Source organism: Eumetopias jubatus, unplaced genomic scaffold, assembly GCF_037043125.1.
Source record: "Eumetopias jubatus isolate StellerSeaLion01/CBP00866 unplaced genomic scaffold, mEumJub1_p1.0 scaffold_1, whole genome shotgun sequence".
Lineage (NCBI taxonomy): Eukaryota > Metazoa > Chordata > Mammalia > Carnivora > Otariidae > Eumetopias > Eumetopias jubatus.
The window spans coordinates 4588945-4603354 of record NW_028274807.1 but is presented as its reverse complement, the minus strand read 5'-3'; positions in this window follow the sequence as shown (position 1 = coordinate 4603354).

Genomic DNA, 14410 nt, shown 5'->3' with positions numbered 1-14410 from the left:
ACCAATAGTAAAGATGCAGGATGTCTGGGTGGCTCAGTGTGTTAAGCATCTGCCTTTGGCTCAGGTCATGATCTCAGGTCCTGGGATCCAGTCCCGCATCGGGATCCCTGCTCAGTGGGGAGTCTGCTTCTCCCTCTACATCGGCCCCTCCCCTGTGTTCCTGCTTCCCCTTTCCCCCCTTTCTCTCAAATAAACAAATAAAATCTTAAAAAAAGTAGTAAAATGCCCCATGACTTTATGTACCTCTCAGCAAAAATAACAACTACAGAGATGTTAGAATGTGGCCTTGAGTCAATGAAATAGTTACTTATCTTGACGTGGGCTATCATGTTGGAGAGATCAGATTTATATGCATGAAATAAATTTTAAAACCAAGACAATCCCCAATTATGAACTCCGGCATGATGCGGCAGAGGGCATCGGGATTCAGAAAGGAGAAGTGCCAGCCAGTGCTAAAGGAGATGGGGGGAGGTTTGAAAAGAAGATGAAGTTATGAGCCCTGAAAGGGGAAGCTTGGGATGAAAGGCGAGGCCAGGGAAGTGGAGTCGTGGGAAAGCTCCGAGCTTGGTCATGGAGAGGAGAACAGGGTGGGGAGGGCACAGCAGGGTAGTGGGTGCTGAGGAGGCTAGCCAGACAGCAGAGCCCGCCACGGGGGGGAGCAGCTCCTTCCCTGTACACGGCACCCAGCAGGCACGGCGCTCCCCACACACAGTCACATCTCATCCCCATCATGGCCCCAGGAGTGAAGCGGGCCTCCCGGGAGCTGAGCCTGTGACAAGGACACAGGCATGAGTGGTGGACTCAGGAAGAACCTTCAAGAGGAGCAAGTCCAGGAGCGAGCGGGCAGGCCAGGCAACCAGTAGAAGATGAACAAGGTGGGAATTTAAGTCAAGTCCCAGCCTGATACCATGGGGAGCACTGGAGTGTCCCCCACACCTCAGAGTAAGGAAGCTGGGCTGGGGGAGTGCCGGTGGCTGTAAATCCCTAGGCACTGAGGACTCACTCAGCTGTGTGGTAACAGCTGCCTCCCAGGAGAGAAGGGGGGCGGGGGGTTGCTGTTAGAAGCAGACCCTCACAGAGGTCAGAGAAGGCATGTAGGTGTGGTGGGTGACAGGGTCAGAGAGCATCTGGGAGCGGCATCAGTGGCCTTGGCCACAACAGCCATGCTTGTATGCAGTAGGTGTTCAATGCTTGCACAAGTGGAGTATCAGAAACACATGGAAAGTGATTCCGGTCCCCACGGGGGACACTGTGAGGAACGAGAAACGTGTTCTCTTACTCTGAATAAAGCACTTCCTGAATTTATCCATTTAGTGAACAATTACTTGTTTTTTTCCCCACTTGTTAACCTTAAAAATAAAACTGCTAGTTATTTTGCCAGCAAAAGATGGGTGTATTTGGGAATAACAAAGAATTGCAATCTGGGACAAGCTAGAATAGAAGAGAGGAGGCTCTTTTATAGGGAATTGTGGGTGGGGTGAGGTTTGGGAAACACTGTTGTAAACAGAAGGTCCATTGCAGTAAACTGGGAGCTGGACGTGTAGGGGCTTTCTTCATTGGCTGGGCTGTTGCCCTGGGAGGAAGAAAACTTCCTTCCTCCTGCCCAGGTAGTAAAGTAGTAGCTTCAAGCAAGGTGCTCTTCTTGTTGGCTTTGCAATTGAAGATGAGTGGTAGGGCTATCAGGCCCCCTGCCAGCCCCCCTACTCCATTTTAGTGAGATTTCTCTTTATTAATTTTCACACATTCCTTTCACAACAGCCAGCTACTGGGTAAAGGGTTTGGTTATATGGTAAAGAAACTGAAATTAAAGTGGGAGAGACAAAAGCATCAGTGAACTGTAGAATTTTTCAATTATTTTGTGTTCCCTTTGTTCTACATTAAGATGGATAGATAATAGATAGATAGATAGATATGAAATGATAATGTTGTAAGGAAAGTATAAGACAAAAAACAAGTTAGGAAATAATATTCACAACTAGTACTACAGAAAATGTGCTGTATCCCTAATACTTAAGAGCTGCCAAAAATCAGAGAAGGGAAAGACCAACCGTTGAACCCTACCTCACACCATATACAAAAATCAACTCACAGTGGATCAAAGACCTAAACATAAGAGCTAACGCTATAATTCTCTAAAAAGAAAACATAGGGGTAAATCTGTATGACCTTAGATGTGGCAACGGTCTCTTAGATATGACACTAAAAGCAGAGGCAAGAAAAAAATACGTAAGTCAGAGTTCACCAAAATTTAAAAGCTTTATGTATCGAGGGATGCTTTCAAGAGAGTGAAAAGACAGTCCACAGAATGGGGAAGATATTTGCAAATCATAACTCTGATAAGGGTCTAGTGTCCAGAATACGTAAATTTGGTAACTCAACAACAAGAGGACAAACAACCCTATTAAAAAAAGGGCGAAACATTTGGATAGACATTTCTCCAGAAGAAGATACACAGACGGCCAACGAGCACTTGAAAGGAAGCCCAAAATCCATTGGGCATCAGGGAATATCACAACCACAAAAAGATGTCACTTCACACCCATTAGGGTGGCTGCAATTTATTTTTTTGAAAAAGGAGAGAACAGAAGCAGTGGTGGGGAGCATGTGGAGAAACTGGAACATTGTACCTTGCCGTTGGAAATGTGAAGTGGTGCAGCGGCTGTGGAGAACAGTCTGGAGCTCCTCAAAATTACACATAGAGTTACCACCTGACCCAGCAATGTCACTGCTAGGTATACACCCGGAAGAACTGAAAAGAGGCGTTCAAAAAAAACTTGTACAAAAATGTCCATAGAGAGACTATTTCCAACAGCCAAAAGGTGGAAACAACCCAAATGTCCACTGACTGAGGAACAGAGAAATAAAATGTGGTGAACCCATTTGCTGGAATATTACTCAGCCAGGAACAGGAGTGATGCACGGGCACGTGCTACAACACGGGCGAGCCTGGAAAACTTTGTGCTCAGTGAACGAAGTCAGACACAAGAGGCCATGTATTGTGTGATTCCTTACATGCGAAAGGTGTGGAAGAGGCAAATCCATAGAGAGAGAAAGCAGATGAGTGACTGACGGAGGCAGTAGCGGGACTCCTTAATAGTTTGGGATTTCCTCCTGCAGTGATGAGAATGTTCTGGAACTAGATGGTGGTCATGGTCGCACAACATTGTGACTTTGCGAAATGCCACTGACTTGTACACTTTAAAATGGATAAAATCATAAATTTTATATATTATGGGTTCATTTGTAAAAATCATGCCTGCTGGGAGTTTCTAGGGGTGAGGCCCCCATGCTCAGCAGCACTGGAAATTATTAACATGGTAAATTTTGGTTCATCTTACAGGTGGGACATTTATGTTTTAATTTGAGAAACTTCATTAATGAGCTCAGGTAGCTTTCCAGATGCTTTTTCAATTTTGTATTTGATTCTTTTGTACCCTCTCCTGCCTTAGTTGTAAGGACTTTTACATTTCATATTAACCTTTCATCCATCATGCATCCTACCCATAGTTTCTGGCCCTCCAGTATCTTCAATTTATGTGCCAAAAAAATTCCCTTGGGCTTTGACTGAAATGACACCAATGATGACGGATCGGGGGGCAAGGGGAGGATTCTACTGCCCTAATTTTCTGGCCCACAACTGTCTCGGGTCCCCAGTGCACACACATTGCATGTGTTTCTTGTTCAAGGTTCACTATTTTGTGCATGTCTTACCCTCCTGATATTCCTTGTAGATGCTTTACAGTTGGGCCTGCAATGGCCCTGGGAGTCTTTCCCGAGCGTTCACACACTTGTGGCTGGTGTGTGGGATCCCGATCTCACACCAGCCCCTGCAGGAATGTGACCTTAGAAACCGTGGTAGTCCCTCAGCAAAACCTGCCTCAAATATTTTCCACGAGTTTTCTGGAGCCCAGCAAAGAACCGACAGGAAAACAGAGTCCTGCAACAGACTCACCAGTTTACTGAGTAAAAACTAATTGTAGAAAATAAGCCGGCGCTAACGAGGTCTTCCCTGTAACCAGCTCTCAGACCAACAAGGAAGGGAGGCATGGTGAGCCGACGCCTGGGACAATGCGCTGGAGGGTATAAAAGCCGAAAGACAGCCTGAGCACCTCACACACTCACACGCACACCCTCCTCCAGCCCCACCGCCCCCACCATGGCCGCGTCCACCCTGTCTGTCTGCTCCAGCGACCTGAGCTACGGCAGCCGCGTCTGCCTGCCCGGCTCCTGGGACTCCTGCCCCGACTCCTCCTGGCAGGTGGACGACTGCCCAGAGAGCTGCTGCGAGCCCCCCTGCTGCGCCCCCAGCTGTTGCCAGTCCAGCGGTTGCACGCCCAGTGGTTGCGCCCCAGCCTCCTGCCTGACCCTTATCGGCACCCCCGTGAGCTGTGGGTCCAGCCCCTGCCAATCAGCCTGCACCAGCTCCTGCCAGCCCTCCTGCTGCAGCTCCTCCCCCTGCCAGGAAGCCTGCGGCGCATTCATCGGCTGCACCCCTGTCTGCTGTGAGACCTCCCCCTGCTCGGCCTCCTCATGCTCCCAACAGTCCAGCTGCCAGCCCTCCTGCTGCAGCTCCTTCCCCTGCCAGGAAACCTGTGGCGCGTCTGTCTGCTGCACCTCTGTCTGCTGCAAGCCCCTCTGCTGCACCCCTGTCTGCTGCAAGACCTCCCCCTGCTCAGCCCCCTCCTGCAGGCGGCCCAGCCCCTGCTCCTCGTCCTGCTGCAGGCCTTCCTCCTGCGTGTCCCTGCTCTGCCGGCCCGTGGGCTCCCGCCAGGCCTGCTGCGTGCCCCCCTCGGCCCAGAAGTCCTGCTGCTGACCAGCTTGAACCTCTGCATATGGTGCTGCCACCTTTGTTCCTGGGCACAAATGTCCTCTCTCAGGAGCCCAGACGCCCCTCTGTGGGCACCAGGACCACCCCTCGGCCCCTTGGTGGGCACACAGATGCTGCCTACCAGGGATTCGAACATGCCGCCACCCCTTTCTGCCAACAGATGGCCCACAAGTCCTTCAACGGAGGTGGACTGTGGCACCCCGGGAACCCTCTTCTGTAGGATCGGTTCCTTGTGTTCCGCACGACAAAGGCCAATTGCTATAATCAATAAAATGTTTGTGTCATGACCTAGAGACTGGTGTTTGTTTTCTCCTCCTCCTCAGAGACCACTCCAGACTGGAGCTCTGCCTGGTGGAAGCAAACAATAAAGACATAGTCTCAAATTCCAAGTTCAAAGCACCTGAGAGATGTCTGAATGTGGACCTGCACGCTCCACGTCCCTTCCCGGCCCCGCGGCCCACCCTCCCCACAGTGAGGAGCCCTCCAAGCCTGGGCCCGGGGGGTGAGAGAGGTTGCACAAGGCTTAGAGCTCCAGCCCACGCCTGGCCCCCTGCCCATGCAGGTTAAAGAGCTGGGGAGCAGCACGATCCTAACTGGTGGGCACTGGAGGGTCCAGTACCTAGCACCGTGCTGACTCCCTTGGAGAGAGGTGTCCACACAGAGGACCTGTGTGGTCCTGCATGCATGCTGGTCTGGGCACAGGGGCTGATGCTCTGCAGCACCAGCAAATCCCTGTAGACCCCAAGAGGGGTGCAGGGGTCGGTTCAGACATCATTCACTCTATTCAAGATCTCAAGGCCTAATTGAGGAGACAGGGAGCAAAAAGATGCCTTGTTGACAAATCCTCAGGACAGTGGAAGAGGATGAGGCTGCAGTCTCAGTGGACCTCTAGCACTAGAGGATCAAGTGGCCACCAGTCAGACCAGCCAGGTCAGCATCAGGCTCCCTACTGATCCCTTGTGCCAGGAACAGACGGAAGAAGCCCACAGGAGCAGAACAGCAAAGGCCCAGCAGGTGGAGGGAGGAATAGAAGGTATCTCCTCAGAGAGGCTGACTTCACCCCTACCCCAAGTTAGCTCTACCCCAGGGAAGAGGAGACAGAGCAAAAACCCTAAGGGGGCCTTTAAAGAGAAAGGGGCTGGGTTGTAAACCCGCCTTGACTCTTAAATCCCTCAGTTGCCTAAATTTATCCAAAATCTGTGCTCATTACTTGTTCTTTCAAATTTTAAGAAAAACATGACCATCTGCATAGATACAGAGACCTCAGTGGATTCTTCACGGCACAGAGTTAGAGACCTGGAGGAAGATTCCACCTCACCCGTAACCAAAAAGAGTGAAGTACAGGGATGTTGACTCACATGGAAACCAGCAAACCACAGTGTTGCCAAAATAGTGCATGGGAGGGCCAGGCGGCTGTCCCTGCAGGATGCACCCCTGCTCTGGCCCCGCGGCACGAACACATCCAGGACCTTCTCATGGTTCCTGCAGGAAAGTTGGTCACAGCTGCTTAAGACACAGTCAGCCGGTCACCCTGCAGCCAGGGTGTTTACATGGTCAGCTGGACTGCTCACAGATGGGGCATCTACATGGTCAGCCAGGTTGCTCACAGATGGGCCATCTACATGGTCAGCAGGAGTGCTCAGAGATGGGGCATCTGCATGGTCATCTGGACTGCTCACAGACTGGGCATCTACACAGTCAGTCAGACTGCTCACAGACGGGGTGTCTACACAGTCAGCAGGACTGCTCCAGGCTGGGGCGTCTATGCAGCCAGCCAGACTGCTCACAGACTCGGCATCGACACAGTCAGACGGCTCACAGATGGGGTGTCTACACAGTCAGTAGGACTGCTCACAGTTGGGCATCTACATGGTGAGCCAGGCTGCTCACAGACAGGGTGTCTACACAGTCAGCCACACTGCTCCAGGCTGGGCATCTACACGGTCAGCCAGACTGCTCACAGTCAGGTGTCTACGCAGTCAGTCAGACTGCTCATAGACAGGGTGTCTATGCTGTCAGCTGGACTGCTCCAGGCCGGGTGTCTACACGGTCAGCCAGACTGCTCACAGTCGGGTGTCTACACAGCCAGCCAGACTGCTCACAGACAGGGTGTCTACGCAGTCAGCCAGACTGCTCACAGACAGGGTGTCTACACAGTCAGCTGGACTGCTCCAGGCTGGGCATCTACATGGTCAGTCAGACTGCTCACAGACAGGCGTCTACATGGTCAGTCAGGCTGCTCACAGACAGGGTGTCTACACAGTCAGCTGGACTGCTCCAGGCTGGGCGTCTACACGGTCAGCCAGACTGCTCACAGTCAGGTGTTTACGCAGTCAGCCAGACTGCTCACAGACAGGGTGTCTACACAGTCAGCCAGACTGCTCACAGTCAGATGTCTACGCAGTCAGTCAGACTGCTCACAGACAGGGTGTCTACGCAGTCAACCAGACTGCTCACAGTCAGGTGTCTATGCAGTCAGTCAGACTGCTCACAGACAGGGTGTCTATGCTGTCAGCTGGACTGCTCCAGGCCGGGTGTCTACATGGTCAGCCAGACTGCTCACAGTCGGGTGTCTACGCAGCCAGCCAGACTGCTCACAGACAGGGTGTCTACACAGTCAGCTGGACTGCTCCAGGCCGGGCGTCTACACGGTCAGCCAGACTGCTCACAGACAGGGTGTCTACACAGTCAGCTGGACTGCTCCAGCTGGGCGTCTACACGGTCAGCCGGCCACCATTGCCCAGCAGTGGAGATGGTGAAGTCAGAGGTGACGGGTGTCTTTACTTTGGGAAGCTTCTTTAACACGTGTTCACAATGCAGCGACAATGTTAAGTTGTCAGATCTCAGTGAGCCCTTCTGTGGGCAGCCCCCGGACCCGGACGCCCCGTCACCCATCATGCCTGAGACTGGGATGGTCACAGCCCTCAGAGGCATCACTGAGGAGACGGGGCAGGCCTCCCCTGCTGTCTGGTGGTTGGTGCCGTGGCCACGGGGGTGCCTGGAGGGAGGGTGTCTGCAAGGCCAGGGCGTGACGCGCAGTGGCTGGACACCCGTGATGGTGAGACCGGTGGCCGGCAGTGGGGTCTGCATGGGACCAAGCATGAGGAAGAGCCGCGCATAGGAGGTGCTCCGAGAGTCCCTCCTGAATTTCCCATCCTTATAACCCGTGACCTCACAATAATGGATGTTTCCAGATACGTGGATATGTGGTCCTGCTGCAGGGAGGACCCCCTCGAAGGCGCTCCTCTTAGACTATTTCTTGGTTCTCACGCAGCTCCCCCCTGGCACCCTGGTGTGCCTCGGCTCCCTTGTGCTGATGACCGTGCCCTCTCTGTGTGCCTCCCGCCCATCTCCGGGGCGGCCCCAGCGCCCTTGCTCTTGGGTGGCCCATGGCCACACCACAGGGGCTAAGGCCGCGCCGTCAGGGGCAGGTCTGGTTCCCCGGCCCGGAACAGTGCAGGCTCCCCGCAGGAGCACACAGGAGGGCGGCCGTCCGGGGCTGTGTGGCAGAGGCTGGGTCTGTGCCGTGGCCACGGAGACAGACCGCACACTCGGTGGCTGCAGCAGCACCCGCGGACTCTGATGGCTCGGAGGCCAGAGTCTGAAGCAGGCCTCAGGGGCTAAAACCAAGCTGTGGCCAGGCTGGGTCCTCCCGGAGCGTCCGCCCAACCTGCTCACTGTCCCTCCCAGCCGCCAGCGGCGCCACCTGCTCCGTGGGGCATCTACACGGTCAGTTGAACTGCTCATAGATGAGGCGTCTACACGGTCAGCGGGCTACCGTTGCCCAAGGAGAGAATGAGTCGGAGGGGACGGTGCTCCAAACCCGCAGTACGGTGTCCCGCTTCCCACGGCCTCCTCTTCCGTGGCAGCCCTTCCTCTCCCTTCTCCCAAATCCCTGGGATGACGCGAGCCCACCGGGCAATCCAGGACGGCTCCCATTGCAAGACCCTCAGTTCACCCCATCTGGGAAGCCACCTCGCCTGTAGGGCTGTATCCACCAGTTGTGGGGATGAAGTGGACATCTCTGGGGCCACGGAAGTTACCCACAAAGCCCTGTCCCCCCAAATGGGAAGAGGAGGTATACTCTTCTAGGGAGCGTACACTTTTAATTTTTAGACCAGTTTGGCTCTGCATATTAATTGCTGAGCAGGAGACCTTTTTACCTAAAAGGGGTCAGATCAGAAAGTTAGGGATTCGCCCTCAGTGCCACCCAGCAGAGTAAGAAATAACCTCACTGGTTCAAGGGACAAAGTGGGACAAAGGAAGCCCTGGGGCCCATCAGGCTGAGCTAGGAGCGCCCACTCGCCCAAGAGGCCACCTCTGAGTGGTCAGCGCCCTGTGCATGGCCATCTGGTAACCTGTGGCTTCTCTGCAGATGGAGCTTTCCTGGATTCTGGGAGCTCCCCCTGGAGGAAGCAGTTTAGGGAAAGGCACTAAGGGAGAGACTGCACACACTCGGGTGGACTTCAAATGCACTCTGGGATTTAATAGACCTTTGTGTGGGTGGCTGCAGAGCCTGGGCACTCCGCACCAGCCAGGTGGGTGCTGGGTGAATGGCCCAGGTCGGGGCCAGGGACACTAGGGGCGACTCTCTCCGCCTGGTTAGCTGTAAGATGGTCAGTCGGGTCCAGAAGGTCTGAAGTGGATGATGTCTGGGCTGCCTGGTAGGAGTTCGGAGAGCAGACACTTCTGACCGCACGGAGGAGGGGTCCTAGGAAGCCATGGGCTCAGCAGCAGTTAGAGGTGCCGCAGGGGGCAGGCCTGCAGACCAGGGTGGGGCAGGAGGGCTGGCAGCCCCCAGAGGACTGGCAGGAGGGAGCCACATACACAATGGGCTTGTAGCTCACGGGCAGGCACACAACTGGCTTGCAGCTCACGGGCAGGCACACAGCAGGCTTGCAGGTCACGGGCACGCAGCAGGACGTCTGGCAGGGGCTGGGGGTGCAGCAGGTCACCTGGAAGGAGCTGGGCACGCAGCAGGACGTCTGGCACGGGCTGGGCACGCCGCAGGACGTCTGGCACGGGCTGGGCACGCAGCAGGACGTCTGGCAGGGGCTGGGGGTGCAGCAGGTCACCTGGAAGGAGCTGGGCACGCAGCAGGACGTCTGGCACGGGCTGGGCACGCAGCAGGACGTCTGGCAGGAGCTGGGCACGCCGCAGGACGTCTGGCAGGGGCTGGGGGTGCAGCTGGCCTGCTGGCAGCCCGTGGAGCAGCTGGTGAAGTACATGGCGGTGTGGGGCTGGAGTGGAGTCAGGGTGGAGGACAGGGCTGGTCTGGAGGCTCCTTCCCCAGGCAGCCTTTATACCCGGGCTGTGGCATCCTGGCAACAAGCCACACAGGTGCCTTCCTCCTGGTTGCCTGATTGTTTTCCTCCTCTTCCTCCTCTGTGCGTCTCTTCCTGGAGTTTCTGGGGGAAGTTCAGGAAACTGCAACAGCTGGAGGCTCAGTGTGACCCAGCAGCCCTGTGATTTCTGGACTCAGAGCCCAGGTTGGATGGTGAAGGAGCATCAGCTGGGGATAGGAGACCCCACATCAGGATGTTCAAGGTCCTCCCCAAGCTTACATACCCTGTCCTCTGTCCACATAAGCACCATCCTGCTCACCAGACCAGGGGTCCCCCGTTTTGATTTGGAAACTTCGTGATCCAGAAGGTCTTCCCAATGGACCAGAGCCAAGCAGCTGGGCTCCTCATTGGGGACAGCCGTGGCCATGTCATCCACCATGTCAACCAGTCCCAGCTTTGTGCCGGGCACCATGCTAAGCCTTTTACCTGGATCAGCTCATCACTGACCAGTCACCAATCCTTGCCGCCATCCAAGGGGTAGGTGATACCCCTCTTACATGGAGGCGCAGTTAGATTCCATGATGTTGGCGCGCTCTCACCACTGGGGTGAAGAAGCAGGAATTTGAAGCTGCGCAGTTTCACTCTGGAGTCTGCGGTCTTTACCATTGTGCCAAATTATGCTGGGGCTTTAGGGGTTTTCTGAGACTCTTGGATCCGTAGTTAGAATTAAAAAAAAATCAAATTTGGGGTGTTGCCTGGATGACTCAATCGGTTGAGCATCTGACTCTTGATCTCAGCTCAGGTCTTGATCTCAGGGTCATGAGTTCAAGCCCCACGTTGGGTTCCATGCTGGGCATGGAGCCTACTTGAAAAAAAATGGGGGAATTTTGTCCATTATTTATGTTTCAATATTATTCTCTTCTCCTCCTTGAGTTAAAATTGCTTATTGTTAGACTTGCTGATATTGTCCATAGACTGTCTTCATGATTCTCAGTTCTGTTCTTTTTTTCAGATTGGGTAATTCCTACTGATGTGTCTTCATATTGACAGTCTTTCTTATTCTATCGGCCCGGGACTATGATGCCTGGACTCAAGCTGTGTGGTCCGCACTTGTCCACCTGCACCGGCAGCCCAGCACCCACCCTGCAGGACTTCCCACTGTTCCAGGAACGCGCCCATTTCTGCAGCAGTGTCCTCATGCCCCCACGGCTGCTTCTGCTTGGAACACCACCTCCGTCCCATCCACGTCACCCACATGCCAGCTCAGCATCGCCTCCACACAGAGGTCCCCAAACCACTCGCCAGCACGCCTATTCCTCTCTACGTGCTGAACCTGTTTTCCTTTCCGGGACTCAGACCGCTCTGGAGTCATTTCATGCATTAACTTTCATCCTCTCGTTTATTCATTGCCCCACAAGGCTCATGAGGCCAGGACGTCTCTGTAGCCAGCACACAATATATATCTGTTGCATGAACAAATCAATTATTGTATAGATTACTAGGAGGCAGAAGTTGGTCACCTTTCTATAAAGGGAAGATAGTAAATATTTCAGGCTTTGCAGGGGCATGGTCTCTCTCATAACCACTCTGCATTATAGTGCAAGCCCTAGACAATGCGTAAGCAAATGAGCATGGCTGTTTCTAATAAAACTTTATTTACAAAACAAGGAGCAGGCCAGATTTGTCCCACAGACTTCCCTGCTTCCCAGTTTACAGATCCCTAGTTTAATGTTTTCCTGTGCAAAATAAAAGCTCAGAATGCATCACTGCCTCAAAGTCACCACTGACGGGCATGAGACAAAAAGGAATAAGGGACGCGGTACCGAGTGGAGCGTGGTGTTGTGTGCACATTACTGCCTGGAGAAATAGCACGAACCCCACGCACAGGCAAACCAGAAGATCCTGTTTACAGAAGAAGAACTTGGCCTCTAAGCTAAATGTATTATAGTGGAGCATAACACAGGAGAGTGCGTCCCACAAGATGTTGGGGGAAACATGGTGGAAACAACTATGAGGAAGTCAACAGTTGTGCTTCTGTGTTGCCAGGACGCCTACAGCTCGGGTATAAAGGCCGCCCGGGGAAGGAGCCTCCAGACATCACCGCCCTCCTCCCTGACTCCACTCCAGCCCCACGCCACCATGTGCTCCACCAGCTGCTCCACGGGCTGCCAGGCGTCCTGCTGCACCCCCAGCCCCTGCCAGGCATCCTGCTATGTGCCCATGAGCTGCCAGCCCGCCGTGTCCATGCCCGTGAGCTGCAAGCCTGCCGTGTATGTGGTCCCCTCCTGCCAGTCCTCGGTTTGCCTGCCCGTGAGCTACAAGCCCCTCGTGCTCATGGCCCCCTCCTGCCAGTCCTCCGGGGGCTGCCAGCCCTCCCGCCCCACCCTGCTCTGCAGACCCATCTCCTGTAGCACCCCGTCCTGCTTCTGGCCATGAGCCTCCCACCCAGCTGCTCCCAGGGCACAGGGGGCCACACCTGCTCCCCTCCTGGAACAAGTCTTCAGTGGCCTCCAGGTTCTGCACAGGGCCGATGAAGAACATGCCCAACGGACCCTCTGAAGCCTGTGGCAAGGATGTACCAGGATGCTCTGGATCCCTCTGTGACCCTGCCTGTCCCCTCTGGGAGGCCCTGGTTTCCAGGGTCCTCTGTCTCCAGCAGGGAACCCACCCTGTGTGAGCCAAATAAACCGTGCTTTCCTGATACAGCTTGTCCCTCTGGTTTATCTTCATGTATTTTGAAGTTCTTTTCTTGAAGACATAGGCAACCATAAGCAGAGCAGCCCCTCCGCAAAGAGCCCTCTCTCCAACTGCTCAGCTGGAGGTGGGCGGTTCTTGGAGGGTGCAGGGGGAAGGTGTCCTCCCCACATCCACCACCTGAGACTCATTTGTAGTTGGGGAAGGGCAGAGGAAAAACTGCCTGCACTGAACAGGGGATGGGAATTGGAGCTCTATGACAGGGAGGGCAGGAAAATCTCACACAAACCCACCCCAACTACAAAGTGGAGTCTGGCCATTGCCAGGAAGTCTGGCCATTCCCTTTCTCAGGAAGTGAGAAAGCTTCACCCTCCAAGATCCAGGCACATAGGGCCTGCTCAAGACTGACCCTGGGATAGGACAATGGAGCCCTCCTGGCCCCAGCTCAGCCTGGCTGGTACAGCTGCAGGAGCAGTGGCAATCCCTGGGGGAGGCAGGCCTGTGTAGAGGTCCCCTCCATGTACCAGGCACACAGAGAGAGCTGAAAACTTAAGGCAGAGCAAAAGTACTGTGCCCCTAGCCCTGGCCTGAAGTTCATGCCTGGAAACCGACCACAAAGGAATCCAAAGTCTTAGGTACCTTGAAGGTCATCACAAAAACAGCAAAACCCAAACCAAGGTCAACATCTGAGCAGGTTGATCCAAACTTCCCCTAACACAATGATGACCTGCCAGAAGAGACTCACCCATTTCCCGGAGGAAACACTGTTTATGTCCATTTCAATTAACACATGATATCTGATATTCAATAAAAAATTAGAAGACATACAAAAAAGCAAGGAAAAAAGATCAATCTATTGTCAAGGGACAAAGCTGGACTGAAAGCTCAACAAAACTCGACTCAAAAATGACCCAGATGTTAGAGCTATCAGACAGAAACAGTAAAATAACTATGATGAGTGAAGTAAGTTAGACAGAGAAAGGCGAATACAGTTGACCCTTGAACAATGTGGGGGTTAGGGGCACTGACCCCCTGCAATTCACATATAAATTTTAAATTCACATATAACTTTTGACTCCCTGAAAGCTTAACTACTAATAGCCTACTGTTGACCAGAATCATTACTGATAACATAAATAGTCAATTAACACTTATGTTGTATGTTCATGTATTATATTTGTAGTCATACAATAAAGTAAGCTAGAGAAAAGAAAGTGTTATTTAAAAACTATAAGGAAGAGAAAATACATTTACAGTACTGTACTTTTAAAAAAAAAATTCATGCAATTCAAACTCATGTTGTTCAAGGGTCAACTGTACTGTATGATCTCACTTATATATGGAATCAAAATAATAATTAATAATAATAATAATAATTCCAGAGGTGGGGGCAGGGGGTGGGCGAAATGGGTGAAGGTGGTCAAAAGTTACAAACTTCCAGTTATAAGACAAATGAGTTGGGGAATGTAATGTACAGCATTTCTATAAAAGAAAAACACCAAGTTAATATGTTTAAAAAGAAATAAAAGAACTATAAATATGAGAACAGAGTGAGAATCTATTAAAATAGAAGAAACAAACAGACTTGAGGGAAACAAAGAAA